General features: G+C 40.0%; 1 protein-coding gene and 1 pseudogene across 3 annotated transcripts in view; both read right to left on the bottom strand.

Moving 5' to 3' along the window:
- PUDP (pseudouridine 5'-phosphatase) overlaps positions 1–24,903 on the bottom strand; it is a 575,274-nt gene that overhangs the window by 390,504 nt on the left and 159,867 nt on the right. The gene's annotated exons all lie outside the window — the stretch shown is intronic.
- On the bottom strand, positions 90–1,672 carry LOC143670537 (high mobility group protein B1 pseudogene; annotated as a pseudogene).

Raw genomic sequence — 24,903 nt, 5'->3', positions numbered from 1 at the left:
ACTCTGATATATTCTAGAGTATTTTGGACAGAAAATAAAAAAAGTATTTCCAAAGTCCCCTTGAGGGACTGGAGAAAAAAAATGTGGAAATATTAAACGTTTCTATGAGAGGAATTCCTGGTATTCTCTTAAGCATTAGGGACTCCCAATTTACTAAGCCAAGCCCTCAATTTTGAGGCTTGCCCAAATGAAACTCACCTCTGCAATGGTGAAGCTAAGTCTACATGTAATTATGCCTAAGTGTCATCACCAGAGAACTTTTTTTTTTAGATAAAAAAAATTATAATTCTCAGAAGCATTCAGAATGTCAACAAAACAGCTACTTTTTTTTTTTTTTTTTGCAATTACAGGGTGGGATTCAGGTAACAGAACAATTATTTTGGATAAACTGCATCAGAGAAAACTGAAGATGAAAAAACTACCGTCCCCATATATATAACAGATTTGTGCTGTGCACCAAGAAGAATCTGTTTTAAATTTCCAGGTCAATTTACAACCCCCATAGTGTACCAGGCAAGGTTAATGGCTACTGAAAAGACCACCAGTTCAAGCCTACCTAAAGACATTTGGTAGTATGTTAACTATACCAAAAAAGACATTGTACGGTTTAAAAACAAATCTTACACTTCAAATTTTTTCTTTAGAAGGAGTGAGCTGTGTATGGGGGGTTAAGTGCTTCATAGACAAGGAAAAAAACTGCTCTAGAACCGACTTCATCATCATCATCTTCTACATCTTCCTCCTCCTCCTTCTTTTTCTTCTTTTCTCAGTCTTGACAATTCCAGTATTTGCTGCATCAGGCTTTCCTTTAGCTGGAAATGCAGCAATATCCTTTCTGTATTTCTCCTGCAGCTTAGCAGCCTTTTTTTCACACGGCTGTGGGTCATGTGCCCCAGTAATTCCACATCTCTTCTGGTTTCTTTACAGCATTGCCAATGGACAGGACAGGAGGCTCGCCTTTGATTTTGGGTGATACTCAGAACAAAGCAAGAAAAAGGCCAAAGGATGCCTCCTAGGTGCACTGGAATCCTTGAATTTTTTTGTTTCCCTTTTAGGAGGGATATAGGTTTTCACCTCTCTTTCATCATGGGCCTTGTATGCTTTGGCTATGTCTTCAAATTTTCTTTTCTCTTTAGTAGACATGGTTTCCTCTGAGAATTTCTGAGAAAACTCTGAAAAGTTGACTGAAGCATTTGGGTGCTTCTTCTTATGCTCCTCCTGGCAAGTTTGCACAAAGAAGTCATATGATGACATTTCGCCTGTCGGCTTCTCAGGGTCTTCTTTGCCCATGTCTAGTTATTTTTCATTCGTGAGGCTCAAAGTTGTCCAGTGCCCACCCAGCCTGCTTTGTTTGGTGCTGTCTCTATGGAGCTCAATGTACTTCAGTGACAGTGAGAGCAGGAGCCAGATAGAGCCCCCTCAACTCTCTCCACTCCAGAACAGTCCAGAGAACATGCTTTGTTGCTCAGCTGTGGCCTTTCTCTCTAAGCCAACTCTGTAGGTAAACTCATTGCCCTTCTTATTACATGAGACATGACTCCTAGGGGTGTAAGTCTCCCTGGCAACGTGGGACATGATTCCCAGGGATGACCTGACCCTGGCATCATGGGATCAACAATTCCTTCTTGATCAAAAGGGAGAAAAGAAATGAAAAACAAAAAATGAAGTTTCAGTGTCTAAGAGATCTCAGATAGAGTCAAGAGGTCATTTTGGAGGATACTCTTATGCAAGCTTCAGCCAGATTTTGCAAATTGCCACAGTATGCCAAGTCTTAAGTGACAGTATTCCTGAAAACCCTAAAGAATACCCTGGGCTCTATCTAATATTCTATAAAATATTATTCTATAAAAGGTCTACCTATTAAGTTTAATTTTTCAGAAACTTAAGGCCTCCAGATGGCTCCTATGCCTGGTGAACCCTGAAACCCAGAGGTACCAGTCTCTCCAAGAACATCAACCAGTCTCATTCCTCTACCCTGTAAGGCCAATACCCCTTTCCAGCATGAAGAAGTTAAAATGGTCATTGTCCAGATTTCCCTGAAGCTTGAGAGAATGATCAAATGCGAGGGAAGACGTATAACTGCAAAATCAGGATGTAACAAATGATTATATCTACTGACTCATTATATAGATATTTCTCTTTGGTTTCTAGTGTATCAGATTAGCCCAAAGGAAATACCTGAAATTGCTGAACAGTAATCTAGTCATCCTGATTTCTGATAATGACTGTATTTAACTATGTAGCTTTATCATGTGACTGTGTGATTGTAAAAACCTTGAGAATGGCGCTCCCTCCACCCAGTGTGTGGGTAGATGAGTAAGAAAACAAAGTATGCATTAAAATGATAATGATGATAGGTTGGGAATATTTGGAAAAATATCTGTCTATAAACTATGGACAGTAATTATAGTATTACTTTAATAATCTTTCATCAATTATAACAAATATAACTGCTATTAAAAAAAGTAGAATTACAATAAAAGTATTATCATCAATTGTGAAAAAATTTTAACACCAATGTGTATGTTGGTATGGGGTAATGTATGGCAGTTCTGTGTTTATACCTGACTGTTTCGTCGACCTACAACTTCTCTAATTAATTCTTGTTTTAGAAAAAGAAATGAAGACGTGTTAATTTGGTACCTAGAAAAAGAGCGATTATTTTAAAAGCTGCATCATATGGAGTTGGTCTAAAGGCCACAAACATACAAGAGTTGAGAATGATGTACACTTGGAAGCTAACAGATGTGTAGGCTGATACTGTATCTTATCACTAAGGGTGGCTCAAAAATGATTAATCTAAGCAGTAGCCACATAAAAGGGGCTTTCTCATTTGAACTGAATATAAACCCGCCAAAATTATAACCATATAGTTCTTGGTTTGACAGTGACTCAAGCTATATGGAGATACTAAGATGTAGGTGATTCTATTTGTCCTCTAAAGAAATCAAGCAATGAATTCAGCTTCTAGCCACAATATTTTCCACTGGGTTTTCAGGTGATGCTAGCTTTCACATCCAGGAAAAGGGGAAAGGAGACAATTAGACATCTCTGTTTTTCTGCCCGAACACCTCCAGGATTTTTGAGAGCAGATAAAAGAAATGAAGAGGTAGGTCCTGGACAGAGCAAAGCTTATTTCACATTCTCCTAGCACACAAAGGAACTGTTTAAAACGATTCGGCAGAGAACTTGCCTGAAGTTATTCTTTGGTTCCAACAGCTATTTGCAGGTTTTAGAAAAGAGGAGGAAAGGATGGCCTTTCTCAATCACTGTTTGAATAAGGGTCCTTGTGTTAAACTGACAGTCTGCTCATCTCATAAAATTCCTGTGAGACCTTCAGAGAACAAAAGAGCTGAGGCCTGGTGATCTGCCCTTGCAACTCAGGCTCCCCAACCACCAAGTGCAGCCTCCTTTGCCCCTCTTGGTTTCATGAGTGCTGACGAGAGTTCATATTTTACAGCAAAGCCTCTCAAACGCGAATGTGCACATGAATCTGCTGAGATCTTGTTAAAATTACAGACCCAAATTCAGTACCTCTGGGATGGTTCTGAGATCCTGCATTTCTAACATGTTCCCAGGTGGGGCAGGTGTTGTTGCAAGACTCAGACAACACGCGGAGACCAAGGTTTTAGGCCATGCCAGCGAAAAAAATGATCGTTTCTCACCCCTAAGAATCGTCCTGAGCTTGCATGTCATATATTGAACTCAGTACAGTATTTATAAATGTGCTGATTTTTAATTCCAGAATGTGGATAGGGTTCATTCCAACAGACGGAAATGAGCCTGAAATGGAAAGAAAAGAAATAGATGTTCTGAGGATACTGGCTTCTAACAGGTCTGGAAACTGAGGGAAATGCCCAGCCTCATAGAAATCTAAACAGTAATAAGGCTGCAATGTGCCCAGGGAAGAGTCAGGGGAGAACCCCATTAAAGAGGCCAGTGGAGACAGTCCAGCTCAGCATTAACAATGGGAGAAGACGATACCGGGTTCCCCTAGGTTAACCCTTCATCACTGCACAGAATATAGAACAAGAATGTATAAACTAGGGCCTCCTCGCTCCAGGATACCCTCTCATAGGCACCCCAGAAGAAAGATGCCCCTTTATCTGAGTTGTCTGATGCAAATGGTCTGTATGGTGGTGTCTCTTTTGCCATTTTCCATAAAAATTCGATTCACACCTGGAGTTTTGTGAATATATTCTGCAAACTTTATTAAATACATCATAAATGAGAAGGATGGTTTTCATTTCACATACCTCAGAGCTTGTAATTCTCCAGATCTCGATTACCTCGTCTGCCTTGTAAGGCTCTTTTCTCTCCTTTTCTCCCTCCTTATCCCTTCCTGCTGGGATGATCTGCACATCCCCCATGAAGCAAGGGCATTATACTCAGATATCCCACTAAACTCCATGCTCCACAAAACCAAAGGACACTGTGGTCAGGGCTGACCCATTTAAGAATCTATGCATGTTGGTGAGGCCTCATCTACACTAAACTGCTAATCATTTGCAGCACTTTCCCTGCAGACAACCCTATGAAACTAAACTTCTTCCATTTTTTTTGTTGAGCAGAAAATTTGCTTTCTGTTCCCCTTATGATACTGCTCAAACTCCATATATTAGTTACCTACCACTGCATAACATATCATCCCAAATCTTAGTAAAACACAATACACATTTATTATCCCCTGGTTTCCATGAGTCAGTAACCTGGACACAGCTTAGCTTGATCCTCTGCTTCAGACTCTCTCATGAGGATACAGTTAAGGCAAGTTCACAAACCTGGCTGTTGGCAGGAGTTAGCGTTTAGCAGACTGTTAGTATCTGCTAGTGGACAAGCTCCATGGGGACTTCTCTAGCATGGCAGCTTGCTTCCAACAGTACGAGCCCACTAGCAACATTAGAGAGACAAGTGGCATTCAGCCACCTGAGATTGAGCAAAGATACGTCTCTAATGCCCTTAGAGGTCTGGAGTTTCACACATGCTACACTGCCTGACTCAGTGTGTGCCTGCCCTTTGCCACCAGGCATAGGTAACCAATTGAACCCCATTCATGATGGGGATTGGGGACTGCAATCATTCCCCATGAACAAGGAATTCCCAGTAAGTGTGGGTTATAATCTTCTGTTGATCGAGTCCCTGCCCTTTGTACACATCACCCATTACTACTATCGGTTGTATGGTTTAGTGAGGCCCTCGGATCACGGTTTATAATCTCATCACAGAAGTGACTTGACATCCTCTTGTTTGCTTTATTGGTTAGAACAATATCCCTTGGTTTGGCTCATATTCACGGGAGGGCATAAGCAGCAGGAGCTGGGGATTTGAGGAAGCCACCTTAGAAGTCTGCCATACAAACTTCTTAAGACTCTCCACCATCTGGCCTTTGATCACAATCCAGCTCAAGCTTTAGCCCATACATGAAACTTCAAGGTCTTTGCACCCATTCCTGAAATGCATCATGCTCTATGTTGCTTCTGGAGACTCACAGCCTGGTCTCCTCTCCCTGGAATGTTCTCTCCATACCTCCCACAGGTATGTATTCACCTGTATAACTTGGATTCATTCTTCAGAATCTAGCTCAGATTCTGCTATTCCCCCATAACATGTTTCTGATCCACTGAGTGAGGGAGGTACATGCTCCAACACTACCAGCTAATTCTCCTAAAAGTTAGCACTTAATGCCATGTTGTGGTTGTGTACCACCACTTCCTCTCCCTATGACCTGCAAGTTGCAAGCTGCACAAGAAATAATTCCATAAATGTTTGTTGAATGAATGTGTGATTGCCTGGGCAAGAAGAGATATGAGGCAGAGATGGGGGTTCCATTTTAGTTCTCGGAGAGTGGTCACTAGGAAAGGAGGCACTTTTGTGGAGTCAACAGGAAAGGACCATGGCCATCTGACCAGACTGCACACTGCTCTTAAACAAGGAGAGGGAATGTCCGATGGCCAGGATTTGGTGGAAATCTAGTCTTTAGGCTTTGGTCTCTAAATACTGCCCTGAGAGTGACTCATTTGTCTACTCATTCAAAAAATATGCGTGGACATAGATACTATAAGAAGGGCCCTGTGTGCAGTAGCAATTTGGAGCAAGATGTTAGAATAGGTAGTCTGCCCACTCCAGAGTATCTATCACCAATGCACCTCTGATTGACTGCCCTGTTTGGGGAGGTAATCACCATATAAGCAAAGGGGAACTGTCAGAATGTTTCCAGGTGCCACTCTTCTCTTTATAGGTAGAAGTCATGGAGGTGATATGGCTTTGACAGTGAGGACCTCTTCCAAAACAGAGAGGAATCTATTTTGCTAGATTCCATTTTCTCAGAAAATATTTACAGGACAAGCAGGACGATGGCACTGGGGTCCTTTTGAGATGACACAGAATCAGGCTTTGTGGGACCTATCAGACTCTAGAGTGAAGAGTCAACTGGTGTCAGGATAATCCAGTAGTGGAAGAATAAACAAAAAATGCAAGTGAATTACCCCATTACCTTGGCTGATGCTTCAAGGTGCTCCAGAATCAGAAAACCTTCCTACGTTTTTGAAATCCCTGACTTGGCTGCCACGTTTTTAGAATTTCTGTGAAGGGGAGTCATTAGATCCCAAATGTTTAAAATAAAGTACCAGTGCCAGGAATAGATAAAAATGCCAAGAGATGCTGTTTTCCCTTAATCTGTTAGTGGAGAAGAAAGGGTTTGAAGCACCAATAACTTAATAGGGAGCACTTGGATTCCCCATGGGTGATGGTAAGTCTCTAAACTCAAACTTGAATAGCTCTTTTCAGTCTTAGTAGGTATTACATGCAGGAAGTGCTGATGTTATCATCCTAGAATATCCATATATAAAGGTTTTATCCAGAAGGTTCCTGATTACCTCATTCCACACACCCTCCCCACTTGATGTGGCCATGGAAATGTTCAATATTAAGAATATGGGATTTCAAGGGAGCAGACTGATCAAACAGTATTATATTGATTTATACAACCCATCAGTGAATTAAGAAATCTTTCTTCTTTAGCTCTTTTCTCCTTGTCTGGAATTTTCAAAATAAAGTTTTGATTTTGGAATAATTTTCTATTTAGAGAGATGTTGCAAAGATAATACAGAGAGTTGCTTCACCCAGTTTTCTCCTGTTTTACATAACCATGGTACGTTTGTCAAAACTATGAAACCAAAGTTGGAGCAATACTCTTAACTATATTTCAGACTTCACTTGAATTTTTCCAAGTTTTTCCACTGATGAACTTTTTCTGTTCCAGGATACAATCAAAGATTCCATATTGCATTTAGATTTCATGTCTTCTTAGTCTCCTCTACACTATGATTGTTTCTTAGTCTTTCCTTCTTTTTTGTTTTTATGACCTTGGTAGTTAGATATTTTATAGAACCTTCTCAACCAGATGATTTTCTGATGGTTAGCCTGGGGATATGAGAGGTGGGAAGGAGTTGCCCTTGTCCTCCCAGCCTATCAGAGGTCCATGATGTCCACAAGCCCCATTGCTGGTGGACTTAGCCCTGAAAACAGGTAAGAGGAAGTGTCTGCCCAGTTTCTCCATTGTTAGCAAGTCCATATAGAATTCTGACGGTGGTATTTTAAATTTTTATTAGTTTTCAAATACCAGAACTTAGATGTCTTTCTTATTCCTATTGGGCTTCTTTTTTCTGTTTTCAATTTATTTCTAGTTTCATCTTTATTATTTTCTTTCCTCCAGTAAAAGATTTCTTAAATAACCACACTTTTCATAGAACTTTTCTGCTTAAACCTGGAGGCCCTTCTTTGCTGAGATAAAAGGAAACCCATATCTTGACAACCTTCTGGGTATGAGGGAATATAATAAATATTTTATATACATTTCCTACTTACATTTCACAAGAGCCCCCTAAGTTAAATATTAACAAACCATTTTTCAAATGAGGAAACCGTATTTCCCAAAGATAGTGAGGAATGAAACAGGAAGGACAGAACCTAAATTCTTTGCTTGGACATTCAAGATCATCCACAGTCTTTCCTGACTTGACTACTGGTGCTCGTCTACACAGACCTATCCTCAAAACCAGATGGTTTCCTTAAAAACCCTCAGTGTACACCTTCCCTCCCACACATTTAACACTGAGCATTTGCTCCTACAGCCCCCATCTCCTAGGGCCCTCCCCAAATATCACCCATCCTCCATGCCCAGTCTTGCTGCATGCTGCCTGCAACTGCTTTCCCTCGTACTGAATGCGTGGTCTCCAGCCACCCTGGCTTGTGGTACTCAGTGTTCCCTGCCTCCAGCATGTAAAGGGAGCTGGCCCAGGCTTGCATCATACCGTGGAGGGGACCCAAATTGCATCCTAATGGGCCAGCCTCAGGAAGCCCCCCAAGGCAACCTGTCATCTTCCTGACCTCCTGGCTGGACCACGCCCTGGGTCCTTGTCATGGAACCTCAGCTCCTGGCTCCATCTGTGGCCTGTGTCCTCCATCTGTCCTCCTTCTGCTCTTGGCTTTATGCTCCTACAGCAAACGTCTTGAAGACCCGCAGTCCTCTTTTTCAGTTCTTAATGCTGCATACGCTTTCCTAACATCACCCAATATGTGCGTTGGCCAGACACTAATCAGACACCAAACATGTTTACGATGGCTTTTCCCTCATGGAGAGTGTTTTATTTTCTCGTTTCTACTTTTCTGCTCTTTCTGTAGTTTCTACAGAAATTGTTCCTTCTATACTTAGTACAGGAAAACATATTTTAATGACGTGTTTTACATGTTACCTAGCCAGCTTTGTGCTCTGTGAGCATCAAAATCTGCCAATTGAGTAAATCCTTATATAAAATAATATTTGGGGAATTGTGGGTTATTTTCCCTCTTGGAATTGTGTGAAAATGACTAAAAAGGATGTACTAATAATAATATAAACCCCATTTGTTTACGAGAACTGTGAATTATATTTTCAGCCATAGTAAATGCAGACAATTAAAAGCATCATACATATAAGGCACGCATATACATAAAAACACAATCAGCTTCTAGGCAGATATAGAGATGTTGAGTAAGCCAGGCCTTCCAGAACACATAGAACTCTTAGGCTAGAATGATTATGGAAATATTCTCTTTTCTGTCTCATCTAAATCCCTTTCTGCCATTCAATACCCCTGTTTCTCAAGCATTGTCAATGGGGACACTACCACCCCAAAGAAGTGCAAATTCTTTTTTTTGGGGGGGGTATAAAAACTCTTACTGTTTTTACATATAAAACACAGATATACATGCAGTACATAAACAGAAATACAGAGTATGTGAGTAGTAAAGTTTCCTCAGGAGGATACAGTCAAGAAAAAAGTGTCTAAAACATCTCCTTAAAGAAGGTGATAATGAAAAATGTTGAGAAACGCTGGTCTGGTGCTGGCGAATGTTTGCAGAAAGTTCTTAGTTTCTGCCCCTGCACCTGCTCAGTGTTCATTTTCAGTAAATTCTTTATAGAATTATTTCTAGAGAGAGAGGCACGGTTTGCTGCTGTGGTGTGCAAAATACCCGAGATTAATTACTTATTGACCAGGGCTGGATTTTCTCCTTCTGCCTCTGTGGCCCAATCCACGTGAGCACAGCTCTCTGATTTCTGCTCCAGCCTGTCCCATGGAAATGGGATGGCGCCCATTCACAACGGCAAGTCCCTTCTTACTCGTTTTATTATAAGCTGTGCACTTTGATTCACATAGGCTCTCCCCTAATACCCTGGTGTTTACGTAATAAGAGCTGGAAGGAATTATACAGCTCAGTGATGGATTGCAGGATGCTAAACCACAATTTGGTGAAATCCTCAAGGGGTTTTTAATGTGGGGTCTGAACTGAGAAACTTCCCTTGTTTCTCCCCAACCTGCATAGTCTGAACTGAATCTCACAGGGCACCAGAATCTTTCAGCAGTGGTTAGAACTACAATGTACCCCCTTATTCATGTCCACTGAAGCCATGCTTAAGCGTGGAAAAGTGAATGATTTCATTCTAAACAACAAAAGGAAAATTACTTCCTTAATGGAGCATTTCAGTTCTCAAATATCATCGGAGAAGAACTACCAAAGCAGTGCATAATCATGAGTAACGACCACTGCACACTGGTGGTGGGATGCGCGGAGGATACATTTAGTGACAACTGAGTAGCATGCCCGCAGTCAAGGTCTGTCATGGTTGAAGAGCACCTGCTCCAAATGCATGTCCACCCAGTACCCCAGAATGTGACCTTATTTGTAAATAGGGTCTTTGCAGATGCAATTAGGTTAAGGATCTTAAGATGAGATCCTTACCTTATTATGATTATGGGTCCCACTTTATCAGTGAGGAAAATGAGACACGGGGACGTAAAGTGCCCAAGTTTCCACAGCTGACAAGTGGAAGGCCCAGGAATGGGACTCCGGACTCTGGCTCCAGGGTTGACCCTCAAAGAAGTCTACCCTTCCCCATCAGTGCACTACAATGATCCCTGCTAGCAATGCAGCATTCGGGAGACGTGTTCTTGATGCTAAGAAAAGGTAGACACTTCTGGAGCCTGGAAACCTACATTCAAGAGATCTCAGGTGTGCTAGGAATTAATACATTTTTAAAAATTCCAATATGAAAGGGACAATCAATCAGTGATTCTGAAAGAAATAACAAGTAGAGGCAATTGTTATAATTTCTCATGTATTGAGAACCTGGAATGCTCTCAATGGTGTCAGGTTTACAGAATCCATTTCCCAAGCCATGGAGGTATAATTTTAGCCAGTAGTAAAGACACCAGTCACAGTTTTCTGATTACAGTGTTAATTTTGCAGGCTCTGCTTCCAAGGGATTTTTTAAAAAGTCATAATTTCTGTTACTGAAATCCTAAACCCCTGTGTTTTAGTCTATAAGCATATTCATACATGACAAATTCAAGGAGCTTGCAACTATAGGTGTTAATCTCTCATATTTCCATCTAGTTTTCAATCAGCGCTCTCATATAAAACAGATAATTTCATAAAGCCCTCTGTTTGGATTAGATTCTATTATTTCTGTGACATAAAGTTGTCTTCCATTTTACAGTTAGTTTGGAAAGTTCCTATTCTGTTAAATGTCCCCAAGCATATGTCTATATAATTACAGTCACCAGAATATGCGAACTTGATACCATGAAATTCATTTAATGGGGAAGTTTCTTTTAAATGTCCCTAATAGTTTAAACCATGACCATTGCAAATGATTGTTTTGAATATTTTTTTCATTTTTTGAGTTCCATGTAAAGCCAATATTTAGACTATTTAAATAGTGCATGGCTATTTGTTGGTCTCTTTCTATATTTTCTAAAACGTATATTTCTTGAATAAACCTATAGTTTCATCTATGACTGAAACAATTACTTCTCACATCTATACTAATTCTAACAATAGGTTTTGCACACCAATGTGCAGTTACAAAGCATTTTACAGGTACTGTTTAATTAACCTTTAGCAGAACAGATGGCGTAGGTGCCGTAACCATCCCCAATTGATAGATGAGGGTCTGAGGGGAAATACTATTTAGCACAGCTAGTGCCTCAGAGTAGGCTAAGCTGCTATAACAAAGACATTGAAGGTTATTTCCTGACTCAGACATGGTCACTCTTGTAAACCATGTACAATTTGTGCCAGTAGGGCAGTGGAAGGCTCTACTTCATCATCCATGGATCCAAACTGACATGACTCTGCCATGTTCAACTCCAATCTCACTAGCATCACCACTGCAGTCAGCTGGGAGAGAGCATGAAGGAAATCTTGTACAAACTTTAACAGGTCAGGTCTGGCATACTTTATTTCTGTTCAACTCATGTGACCTGATCACTCAGGCACACCTAATGGAAAGGGAGGATGGGAAATGAAAGTGGCTGAGAATATGGAAGAAGGGACAGGCATAGCATCTCTCTCACAACCAAGGAAGAGCCCCAACATGACTAGAACTGAATTCCCCTGACCACAGATCCCACATTTTCTCTCCATCTACTACTGCTTGAATGCCCTCTAACCAGGTTCCAGGAAAGTATCTTTGGACCCAAAAGATGTTTCCTCCCTGCAAACATCTTTTGAGAAATGATACAGTCATTGTTTGGTTCAGGCTTACCGTGTACATACATGCCAATATTTTAATTCAGAGGCAGATGGGAATCTTTAAGTCCTGAAAATATCTTTGATTTCAATGTAGTAAAATTTGCAGTGCAAACTTGCATATAGGAACATGCAGGCCGAATAAGCTTGCCTGGAACATAAGAAACCAGAGTATGAAATGTTATTTATTTGGTTTTACCCAAGGTTCACCCATCAGTTGGTAAACAGATAAACAAAATGTGGTCTATGCATACTATGGAATGTAAAATTCTGATATATGCTACAATATGGATGATCCTTGAGAACGTCACACTAAATGAAAGAAGCCAGACACCCATGACCACACGTTGTATGAGCCATTTATATGCAATATCTAGAATAGGTAAATCTATAGAGTCAGAAGTAGTTTGGTGGTTGCAAGGGGCTGGGGGTACGGATGGGAAAATTGGACGTTGAAGGTGATTGGGCATAGGGTTTCTTTTTGGGCTAATGAAATGTTCTAAGATTGATCACAGCAATGGTTGCACCACTCTGTGAATATAATACAAGCCACTGAATTATAAACTTTAAGTAGAATAATTTTATGGCATGTGGATGATATCTCAACAGAGCTGTTAAGATATTTCCCTTGGTAAGGGGCATGAGGTGAGCTTATAGTCACCTATGCCCTAATGGGGTTAAGAAAGAAACCCATCATGCTTCATTCCAGAGACTCAGTGCTTCATGAGTCCTACAGTGGCATCCACCAAAGAAAGTCACAGCCCCAATCCCCTGACACCAACTACGTTCCATGAAATGCAACTTCACGAAACATTCCTTCTGTGCCTCCTCAGAAACCACCTTCATTTGCCCAGTGCACAGGGGCCCAGGCATCCAGGAAGCTGAGCACTTGCATTTCAGCTTCCAAGCAAACCCACACACAGGACTCAACCACAACCTGTACAGAATAGAGCTTCTACAATTAAATTCACAAGAAGTTCTGGTTCCTACCCTGGTCTATTTTTCTTCAACCATGATGGTATCAATTTGTCAAGAGATGTCCTTGCTTCACCTGCCCGCTTCACTTCATCTTCTCTGTTTGCTTATACCAAGTACAATTATTCACTCAATTAACAAATTCTCAAAACATAGCAGTTCTTGGAGAAGTTCTTTAATGTAGACCTTTTGTGAAAGAGGAATTTTTGGTGATGACTGCGTCACCAAAATGAGAACTATGGCCACCTGTAAGTGCAATGAATAATGAAGGATATACCATACATTCCAGCATTCCACTCCAATTCCTCCCAGCTAAGCAATGCTTGAGCAAAGGGTAGAGAGAACCATGTTCACTCTGAGCCCAATTTATCTCTAGGTCCTTGCTTTTCTTTCACCCTCTGGCCTGTGCCCAGAACTCATCTTCCTCTGTTTTTCTTTTACATTCTCATGAAACACTGTGTTTGCAATGTATTTCCAACCACTCTCATGAAATGCGCTGGCTGTTGCTACAAGATGCTGCAGGGTCTCTGTTTATGTAACCTTGTCTCTGTGCAGGTGTACCGACAGGTGAGAACCCCATCCCTGCCTCTGGACAAGGTCACTTCCTGCTTGAAGTTGGAAATGAAAAGGGGGTCTTCACCACACCAGGACAAAGAACACTGTGATGTGTCCCCACAATACGCTTAGATATTTCCCAGGGAAGTGGTTCAAGAAATTGGATTTATTCACTTCATGCCCAACACTTTGTGGGCTGGTCATAACAGGGAAAAGGGTCTAAAGTCATCACTCCTGGCCCTTGAAAACTGGCTGTATGCTTGAGGGAGGAATTGATTCTTCAATGATGCTTTGCCAAGTTCTCCATTTTCCTACAAAAACCACACTTTTGAAACCACACAGAGATGAGTGACGCTTGCCAGCATGCCTATTCTGGTACTTTTCAAGAGCCGTGTTTTAGGAAGTACAATATGGGCCAGCATCTACACTACAAGCAGTGGAGGGCTTTATTTACAAACAGAGCACTTTAGACAACGTCTTTTGCATAATCCAAACAGCAAGTTCTTATTTTCAAATGGCTGTAATACTCCTCGTCAAAAGCTCTTTCAGTTGAAACGGCATAAGCATACATCTTATTTTCTGAAAAATGTACTGAAAACTGCATGAAAAACATACATTCTATGGGCTTTCAGGAGAACTAAAGGCACTGAATCAAAAGGAAAATGGAGTAGTTATTAAAAGACCCGATTTCTCCACTTCGGGGAGGTCTGCTAACTCAATTCAACCAACGGGAATTGAGCTGCCTCTGTGTTTGTTACCATGCACTGCTGCAAGCAGAGATATAAAGTTGAATTATATGTGGTCCTTTCTCTCAAGAGATTATTAATCTAGCTTTACAAATATACTGGTCAACAAATCCCCACTGCCTTGCCAGACAATGACACATTGTCCATTCTTCGCCCTGTGAATCTCCTCCAAGTTCAGTACCTGAAATAAGAAAACAGTGACATCTACTTCAGCCCAAACAACAGTCCAAAGACTTAAAGCTGAGTACCTCTGCTCTCTGTTTGCTACTTGCTTGATTGTTTGAAAAGAGAATGCCAATGACCAATTTTGCACTAAACAGGCACACCCCAATGCTCTCTTTGTTGATAGAAGGTGCTTTGGGGTCACTGAAGTGTCATTTGGAAAATTACCTTTCAACGCATAATATTACAGTAATGATCCCCTAAAGCATGGAATACATGCTCCTCCATGAGAGGCAGCGATTTATTTTCTTCTAAGTATTGCTTTAAAACAATAAGCAGTTGGGAGCCAGAGAGAGGCTTAATGGGACCCTAGGATTTTTAAAACACACTTGAGGGGAGAAAGACTGTTCATAAAGCTTCATTTAGAGAGACATTTCAAGAGGCAAAAAAAAAGATAAATTTCTTTTACATACAAGCACATGATTATAATGTACATGACACCATAAGTAAGGGCAAGTGATAGAAACTACTAGGACATAGGGGTTAAGGCTTAATGTTAGAGAAACCTGGGTTCAAATCCAACTTGCTACTCATTGTTTATGTCCATTTTCTTAATAAATTGAGATTTTTGAGCTCAGTCACCTCTAATTGAGCAAAATTAAAAAATTGCTGTGAGGATTAAAAACAATATCGCATGCAAAGCCTAAAAAGGACAGTGCCTGGTATGTAGTATAACCCAATAAACTCTACTGATAATTGCAATAGTTATTATTATATAGGAGTGTGTTAGTTAGATTCAGTTGTCAATTTGGCCAGGTGAGCATACCTAGTCTTGTTGCTGCGGGCATAAACCAATGGTACGTGAACCTCATCTGTTGCTAATTACATCTGCAGTCGGCTAGGAGGCGTATCTGCTGCAATGAGTGACATTTGACTTAATTGGCTGGTGCTCAAATGAGAGATCACAACGTAGCACAGCTAAGCAGCTCGGCATTCCTCATCTCAGCACTTGCAGCTCAGCCCAGGCCTTTGGAGATGCATAAAGAAATCACCCTGGGGAAAGTTGTTGGAACCCAGGGGCCTGGAGAGAAGACCAGCAGAGACCATCCTGTGCCTTCCACGTAAGAAAGAACCTCAGTGAAGTTAGCTGCCTTTCCTCTGAAGAACCAACAAAATAAATCCCCTTTTATTAAAAGCCAATTCGTCTCTGGTGTGTTGCGTTCTGGCAGCTAGCAAACTAGAACAAGGAGTTATTCCCAAAATGATAATATATAAGGCATACAAAACCTCATCTTCCTTGCATTAAAAAGATTATATGTATTGTGTATCTAATATTATGTGTATAATTATGTATCTAGATGTATATAGTTATACATGTAATATTATCTTAAAGGGTATTTTAAAAGCTAAAATCAAGACTTATACAGAAGATTTTAATAAGTGATCAATAAGTGGGAGGCGTGAGGGGTATGAGATATATGGGATTTTTCTTTTTCTTTTCATTTTCTGGAGTAATGAAAATGTTGAAAAATGATCACGGTTATGAATACACAACTATGTGATGATACTGTGAACCGCTGATTGTATACTTTGGATGGAGTATATGGTGCATGAAGATAACTCACAAAATTACATAAAAAAGACTCATACAGATATAAAAATAAACAATGTTCAGGCTGCTATTTAATTTTTTAATGGGGAAAGTGGTAGAATATTACAGCCACGTCAAAGCAGAGCCATACTTACAGATGAGGAAGATTGAAATGAATGCACGCGAGATTAGCTTCTTCCATGGATGGGGAGGGAAGTCAATTGAAACTTTACCAGACAGGACAGAATTCGTATGCCCATAGACAAGAATTATTTTGCATTGCTCCTGTAGAATCAGAGCCAGGTAAGCCTGTAAGGTATGTCCTAGGCAATGCATAGTTTTCCATCGAAGCACGATTCTCATCACCACAATCATAAATATACAATGCGTGTGTAGTGTATATAACATATGAAATTAAAAATACACTTTATGTAGATGTGTGCATGTGAAATGTGTGCTGTTTTACCTAGCATTTTCATATGTCACACTTTTCACATAAGCCTTCACTCATACTGGCTCCATTTTATATCACTGAATGAATCCTCACTATCCTCCTGCCACATACAGAAAGAAGTAAACTCCAGGGGGCAGCAAGAATGTACAATTTGAGTAAAAAAGATTATTTTATCATTCTAACATGCTCTGTATACTTTGTGGTCTACAGACAATAAATGTCCAACTATTAAAAGATTTCCTCAAGCCTTTTAAATTACCTTCAGATGTCCCAGCCATAGGCAGGAGGGAGGATGCTGGTTTTCACAAGGTCCCCTGATCGGTGTCTGGACTCTCCACCAGCTGGAATGTGCAGGAAGGGCTGAAACCAGTAATCCCCAGCTGAAAGTGAGGTAAGAAAGGACTGCCGCCACTAGCTTCTCAGCTGCTGAAACTTCTTTCCTGCTCCTCCTTTTAAAAGAAGCTGGAGTTGGCCTCACAGGATGTCTTCTCCCAGCAGCGGCTGTAGCAGCAGGACAGAGGTGTCCTGGCCACTCTGGTTCTCGGGATGTAGGACAGACCACCCAATTCATTTCCCACCACTGCCTCACCTGGCCACCCCTGTCTCTACTTCTCTGGTTGACCGTTTCCCCTTCATCTTGCCCTTCACGCCTTGGGTGGGGCCCCAGCCCACTGTCCTTGCTGAAGACCTCAAACCCCTCTTTCTCTTCTTCTTCAGGCTGCATTCATGGAGCCCTGTTGATTTCAGATTTGATGAAAACCCAATAGAATAATCCATAGCTCATGATGTAGGCATTACCTCCATTTTAAAGATGAGGAAATCAAGAAATACAGAGGACAAGTAAATTGCCCCTGAATTACCTATCCAGTAGGTTGAGCAGTGCATTATTTCTCTATTACCACATAATGAATTATCCTGAAACTAAAGATTTGAAACAGCACACATTTATCCTCTCTCAGTTTCTGTGAATCAGGAATTGGAGAAAAGCTTAGATGGGTCCTGTGCTTCAGGTTCTCTTGCAAAAATGGGGAAGAATCTACTTTCAAACTCACTGACACGGTTGTTAAGATGTATTCCCTCAAGGCTGTTGGACTGAAAAACCTCATTTTCTTGCTCATATATACTTTTTTTTAATTATTGTGAGAACTTATATAAAACCCAAAATTCATAATTTTAACTACTTTTTTTACATGTATAACATTTATTTTATATAAGTAATTTACAAATTCCAATTAAAATTTGTTATAGTTTTTTCTTTTTCTTTTATATCTATTTTATTTTATAATCTTGTTTCCTATGATAGTTACTTGTTTTATCCCATTATATAAAATAGGCTCCAAGCTATAATGCTAATATTACTAATAATAGTAAAAGCTATTAGGTGAAATTTAAGATTTTATTTGAAGGCGTTATTTGTGCTTAGCATATGTTCCAAAATTATAGTCTACAAAGTATTATCAGAAAACCATGCATTTTAACCACTTTTAAGTGTATAATTCAGTAGTATCAACTACATTTACAATGTTGGGTTACCATTACCACTTTTGAGTTTTGACAAAAATACCAACTACATGGTCACTACAATCATGCTGGGAAAACTACATGCAAAAGAATGAATGAAGCTGGACCCTGACACCACACAGTATACACAAAATTAACTCAATATAGATCTAGGACTTTACATATAAGAGCTAAAACCATAAACCCTCAGAAGACAAAACAGAGGAAATCTTCATGACTTTCCTTTCGACGATGATTTCTTTGACATGACACCAAAAGCATGAGCAAGAAAAGAAAAAATAGATAAAATGCACTTCATCAAAATTTAAAACTTTTGTATGTCAAAGGAAATTATCAAGAAAGTGAAAAGAAAACATACAGAATGAGAGGATAGCTGAAAATCATATATCTGAGAAAAGTTTAATATTTCATCATCTTTGTTCTTTGTTCCCCTTCCCTCAGCAGCTTACTTTGTCAAAACATGCAAACCAAAAAGGCAGTAGGCAGAATTTACTGGCAAGACAGAAGCTGGGGTTTTTAATAATCTAATCATGAAATGGTATTCAATCGCTTTTGCCAAATGCTTCCAGCCCATATTCAACGGGAAGGGGTTATAACAGGAGGTAAAGATGATGGGGTACCATTGTAGGAATTTGTTTCCCACAAGAAGCCAGGATCCAAACCCTTATTTGTCTAACTCCCAAGTCAAAAATCTCTACTCTGACTCCATAATTGAGCCTGAATACTGGTTTAGCAAGTCAACTTTTATGAGACAAAGAAAAAAAGATTTTAACAGATGTTGGAAGCCTGAGTTTTATTTGCCAGTCCTGTGTGCTCTGGCTGGCAGCAGTGTACAAAGACAAATTTTAGCACAAAGGCCCCATATTTGTAGGGACTTCACATCCCTGTCCCTTAGACCACACAGTCCCATATTCATGACTTTATTTTGACAGCTGGGGGGAGGTAGCTATCCCAACTCAACTACAAAGGGCCTCTTAAAATAAATATCTTCTTTTAGTTAGAAAAAATCATTTTGGGTTCCCATGTAGGTGATGGGTGGCCCGAAGATGGGCTCCACCAAATCCAAGAGCCAGAGAATTTATCTGGTGTGGGATGTGGTGGCATGTGGAAGAGACTGAGCTCCAACTTGGCCATATGCATTGTGTCTCTTTGCATGCATCTTCTAAAATGAAATTGCCCCGGAGAAGAATGATCAACTTTCCAAGGAAAGAACTAACCATTGCTCTCCTGATCTCTCTAAACTTATTTTCAGGATCTAATTTTTAGACACACTAACCTAACCAAGGTTTTTGTTTTTGTTTTTTTGTTATCTATAGAGTTAAGAATGGAAGAGTTAAAGTGGAAGGAGCTTTCATGATAGAGTCAGTCAATAGATGTCAGAGAATTTTCTAGATCCAATCTCCGTTTTGTGCATCTAGGGTAAAGTTTGCACCACTGATAAGATGGTGGTCCTTATAAAAGGTGCCACTGGCAGACCCATTTCTGTAGACTATAATAGGATGATGTCCCTGGAGATATGTATAATAGCAGCAGAACCTGTTATAACTCTGAAGCATAAATATGCTCAAGGGCAGTTGAGAATATCTCCTTCAAAGTAAGTTTCAGTATGACTGTCCCAGCTACTTCCTTCCAGAATGCTGGACAAGGTTCTATGAAAATCAACAATACATCAGCAAAGGGGCATCATACTACTGCATACTCAGAGATTTCTACTCTGTGTTATAATCCGAGATGAAAATCAAAGCTTCTGATTTACCGTTCTAGAAGTCAAACATTAAAGTGAAAACCCTTCCGTCTGATTCTATCAGCATGGAATAAGAACAAAAAACTTAGGGACTCAACAGGCATCTCGAATTTTGGCTAATAAGTAACCATGTAAAACAGGAAAAATTCTTGTTTGTAAATTCCTATCATATTGCAAGAAGTTCTAAGGATCCATATCCTAGGCAACACAACTGTGCTCTGTAAAAGAACTCTCCCCACATGCTTGGCTATTTGCTGCATCTATGCTTTTATTTAAACAAATGAGGAGTTTCTTTTGCCAAGTCGCCCCGCTTCAGCACATCAGCACCCTGTTCGCCAAGACACTCCAATAACAGGCAGAGAGAAGGGGATCTCTCCTGACCTGGGCACCCTGGGCTGCCCCCTCCTCTAATCTACTAGAAACTTGAAGATGGACTACACTAAAGTGACCACTGCAATTATACAGAGCTATGAGATTTGTGGAAAACATCATTGTCCTACAAATTCAGAAAGGACTTCTTTGACCCAGAGTCAACAGCACACAAATTCAAGGAATTCGTTCTCCATGACAAAACCATTTCAATGTAGAGGTGCATCTTTCCTAGTGCATAGAATAATCAATGGAATAAATGTGAAATGTCAGACTATAATATTTTGCAATTGTGGAATAAATTATTTTCTTCCACTGGGGTTTTAATTTGTGACTGGACTCCTTGACCTTGAAGGCAAGGGATATAAATCTAATTACAAACTCTGAGCAGCACTGAAGATAGAATATTCTAGAACCACCTGGGACCCTCACTTTGGGTTTCTCTATGATAATGCTACCTGATCAGTAACTTCACAAACTATAGGCAAGGAGGAAAGCAACTCTACCAGCTGAGGCAAAAATGCTGAGGCCCTTATCCAGTGAGGTCACAAAAGACCTGCCCCTGGCAAAGAACACCAATACAATGGGGAAAAGCAGGGACTCCAGGGTTAAGTACCTGAATCTGCATGCTAACAGTTATCAATGCAGTGACCGTGATGTAGAGTGAAGATGTCATGGAATTTGTTTGGGTTCCAGGCCCCAGGCTACCTCCTGCCCTAGGAGCTCTCCAAGTGGTCCAGTCCTCCCAATTCACATATTGTGTTTGGGGCCAGAGTCCCAGATGGTCATGAAGTACTACTTTACCTAAATGAAACCTCAGGAAGGGGGTGGCATTTACATGGTACTGTAAGGCCTCTGTAGAATTTGGACAAATCATCTGACTATGGGTTCAAGAAGACAGAAAACTACATCAGCTTTTTTTATTTTTTGATCCCAATTCTGTGGCCCTCTGTATATCATGAGATGTCACATTGTAGAGGCCTTTCAGTTTCCCATGAATCTTATTGATGTGGCCCAGGTCGGTTTTTATGCTGAACTCTATTCTTCAGTGGGAACTATCGTGGTTCTTGGTGAGAGTAAGGAATGATTTGAATCAACAGCAGCAATATGTATTTGTTTTCCTTTCATCTTTAACATCAAAATAAGAGATAAAGGAGCCAATAATTCAGTTTTAGTTTTGTTAGTTCATTTGTTTTTAGTAAACTTTTGTTGTCCACATTAAACTCATAATTAAGGAATAAGAAAACAGTGATAAATGGCTCAGTTTAGGTCAAAATGTTGATAATGTTTAATACAAGTCGGATTAATAAAGGATGAATGACAGTTCGACAGGATTAAAAAAAAGAGAGAGAGAAAGAAAAAAACACAACAAAATAAAAGATATAACACCTTCAAAAGTCAATCCTGGGTTATATCAGCCGATAAATATTACAGATGGGGATGGTCAGTCATTGCAGCACTAATAGGTCATTGTTCTAGTTTGCTAGCTGCTGGAATGCAACACACCAGAGACGGATTGACTTTTAATAAAAGGGGATTTATTTTGTTGGTTCTTCAGAGGAAAGGCAGCTAACTTTCCACTGAGGTTCTTTCTTACGTGGAAGGCACAGGATGGTCTCTGCTGGTCTTCTCTCCAGGCCCCTGGGTTCCAACAACTTTCCCCGGGGTGATTTCTTTCTCCATCTCCAAGGGCCCGAGCTGAGCTGCAAGTGCTGAGATGAGGAATGCCAAGCTGCTAGGCTGTGCTACCTTGCGATCTCTCATTTAAGCACCAGCCAATTAAGTCAAACATCACTCATTGCAGCAGACACACCTCCTAGCTGACTGCAGATGTAATAGGCAACAGATGAGGTTCACGTACGGTTGGCTTATGTCCGCAGCAACAAGACTAGGTATGCTCACCTGGCCAAGTTGACAACTGAATCTAACTAACACAGTCATGAAGAGTAGAAAGGGAAACTTTTGGCACAACCAGATAAGTGAACTGTATTTTACAATTTTGGATTGTTATTTATTTAAAAAATCTGCCTCTGTTTTCAATTCCCAACTCCATTCACCAACCTCATACCTCCAAACTTCAGATGCCCGGCCTTGAACATGAAGACAACTGCTTAAAAGTTTATTCCTTAAGGAACTTGAGCAACAACCACAGAGAACCCAGCCATATCTATAATCATGTATCCAGGAATTGGTGCAGAAGATAAGGCATTTTTGGACAAGAAATAAAGACTTGTGGCTGAGGTTGGCTTCTAAATTAAACATTAAATCCTTCAACAGCATGCTTTCCTCAAAAGAATGCTTCCTTGCAACTATTGCAGTGCGTATTTGGCACTACAGATCAATATTTGATTCCAATATTTAAAAATAAATGCAAGGCAGCATATTTGGTAAGTGCCTTTTAAAATTTTGTTTCATTTTTTGGATCACAGCTCACTGTTCCCCACTCCCCAATATTAAGATCATACTCAACAAGAGGATACTTGCCATTGTCCACCCTTTCCTGGACTGGGAATGGAACAGAGTAAAGTAGCAAATTATACTGTTCTAGACCTGGGTAATTTTGTTCCACAAAATCCTTCCAAATAAATCCAAGCTTGACAAATTAACTGCTGCCACTTTGGAGATAAAGATTGTGGCATGTAATCATTTTTTTTTTTTGCATGGGCAGACACCAGGACTCGAACTGGGGTCTCTGGCATGGCAGGCGAGAACTCTACCTGCTGAGTCACCACGGCCCACCCATGTGGCATGTAATTGTAATGGGGCTGCTCCATAGACAGAAAAGGCACATTTAAGGGAGGGGATATTAGGGTATGTATATTCATTAACAACAAAAAAGTAAAGTCTCTGAGTTTTAGTCTGCTAGGACAATTAATTGTACAGCTATGATCCTGCATACAATAGTTTAAAATGTGTATTAAATGCTTGTGCTCTTAGAACCATTTCATGGGAAAACAGAACAGGAAACCTGTTCTACGGCTCTTCTCAGAGACTGACTCAAGCATTCCCAGATGAGGAATATCATCAAATCCAGGAGTCACGAGGTCAGGGATGGAAATTGATGCTCTGTCCCTTCAGACAACTAACAGCATGTTACTAATGGACGAGGATCAAGCAAAAGTTTGCTCCTGGCTGCTCAGGCTGCTCCTTGCCAGTGATTCTAGGGTACTCTCTGACACTGGAATCTCTGTTCTTTTAAAATTAGGGTAAGTTTTGCCCCCATTCATATTTTTCAATGCATTAATGTGCTTAGATAATAAAGTACATTATTAGGTGATCCTAATTTACAGAGAAATTTTTTCTGTTGTCAAACCAAAACAAAATATAAACATGAACATTCTTAATATACAAATATTCTATACATGGTGTACAACCAATGACTCACAGTTTCATCACATAGTAGTATATTCATCACCGTGATCATTTTTTAGAACATTTGCATCACTCCAGAAAAAGAAATGGAAAGAAAAAAGAAAATCTCACATATTCGATACCCCTTACCCCTCCCTCTCATTGACCACTAGTATTTCCATCTACTCAATATATTTTAATCTTTGTTCCCCCTATTTTTTTCTATACCCCTTACCACTCCCTTTCATTGGTTACTAGTATTCCAATCTACTCAATTTATTTTAACATTTGTTCCCCTTATTATTTTATTTATTTTTAATCCATATTTTTTACTCATCTGTCAATACCGTAGATAAAAGGAGCATCAGACACAAGGTTTTCACAATCACATAGTCACATTGCAAAAGCTATATCATTATAAATTCATCTTCAAGAAACAAATCAATAGGTTGAGCCCCCACTCTTGGGGTTTGCGCATATTAAACTTGTCCCCACAAAGGATAGGGTAAGCCTACTTAAAATGAGGCCTAAGAGTCAACCCCAGAGAACCCCTTTTGTTGCTCAGATGTGGCCTATCTCATTCTCATTTAGTATATGTGTGAACTCTAAAGCTTTTTCCAAAATGGTTCCCTCTTAAAGGGCTCCAGTAAGCAACAGGCACACTTAAAAAGCAAAAAAAAAAAAAGAGATCATACAAATAAAAAGGGGGGACAGAAGTAATAACAAAGAAAAAGAAGGCACGGATCTAGGCGAGAAAAGCTGGGCTTTGTTTTGCTCTTCTTACATTAACTTCCCCCTTTCCTTTTGTCCAGTGGCACTCCGAATGTTGGTCTATTATAGGGCTTGTAGCAGTCAGTGTGTATTAGTCTCTTGTTTGTATGCATCTTTCTTCACCACTAGAGAAAGTCTGGAGGACGTGAGCTGATTCACGTTTATCTCCATATCCTCCACACTACCCAAAATGAGCCACACAGAAGCCCAAAAATTGATGTTGCATTGAATCAAAGGTGAGCTTCAACATAAACTAAATTCAAGTCTTCACCAAGATCCTACATGTTGCTAAAATCTTGATGGGCGAAATGATATGACGTTTGGGATTTGCTTTGCCGTAATCCAATGGTGTGGGGATTTGGTGTGCAAAGAGGTGTAGCTGAGACAAGATTTGCCAGTAGTGGAGAACTGTTGAAGTTAGACTATTTGTATACATGTTCACTGCTATTATTCTCCCTGTTTTGCATATGTTTAGATTTTTCTTGAATAAAAAGTAAAAAAAAACAACTGCAATGTTTTAAGATAGTCATGTGTTTAAGAAAACTCTACACACTGATTATCGTCTTCTCCTCTAATAAATGTTCATTACTGT

Source organism: Tamandua tetradactyla, chromosome X (genome assembly GCF_023851605.1).
Source record: "Tamandua tetradactyla isolate mTamTet1 chromosome X, mTamTet1.pri, whole genome shotgun sequence".
Classification (NCBI taxonomy): Eukaryota; Metazoa; Chordata; class Mammalia; order Pilosa; family Myrmecophagidae; genus Tamandua; species Tamandua tetradactyla.
This window is presented reverse-complemented; position numbering and strand designations above follow the sequence as displayed.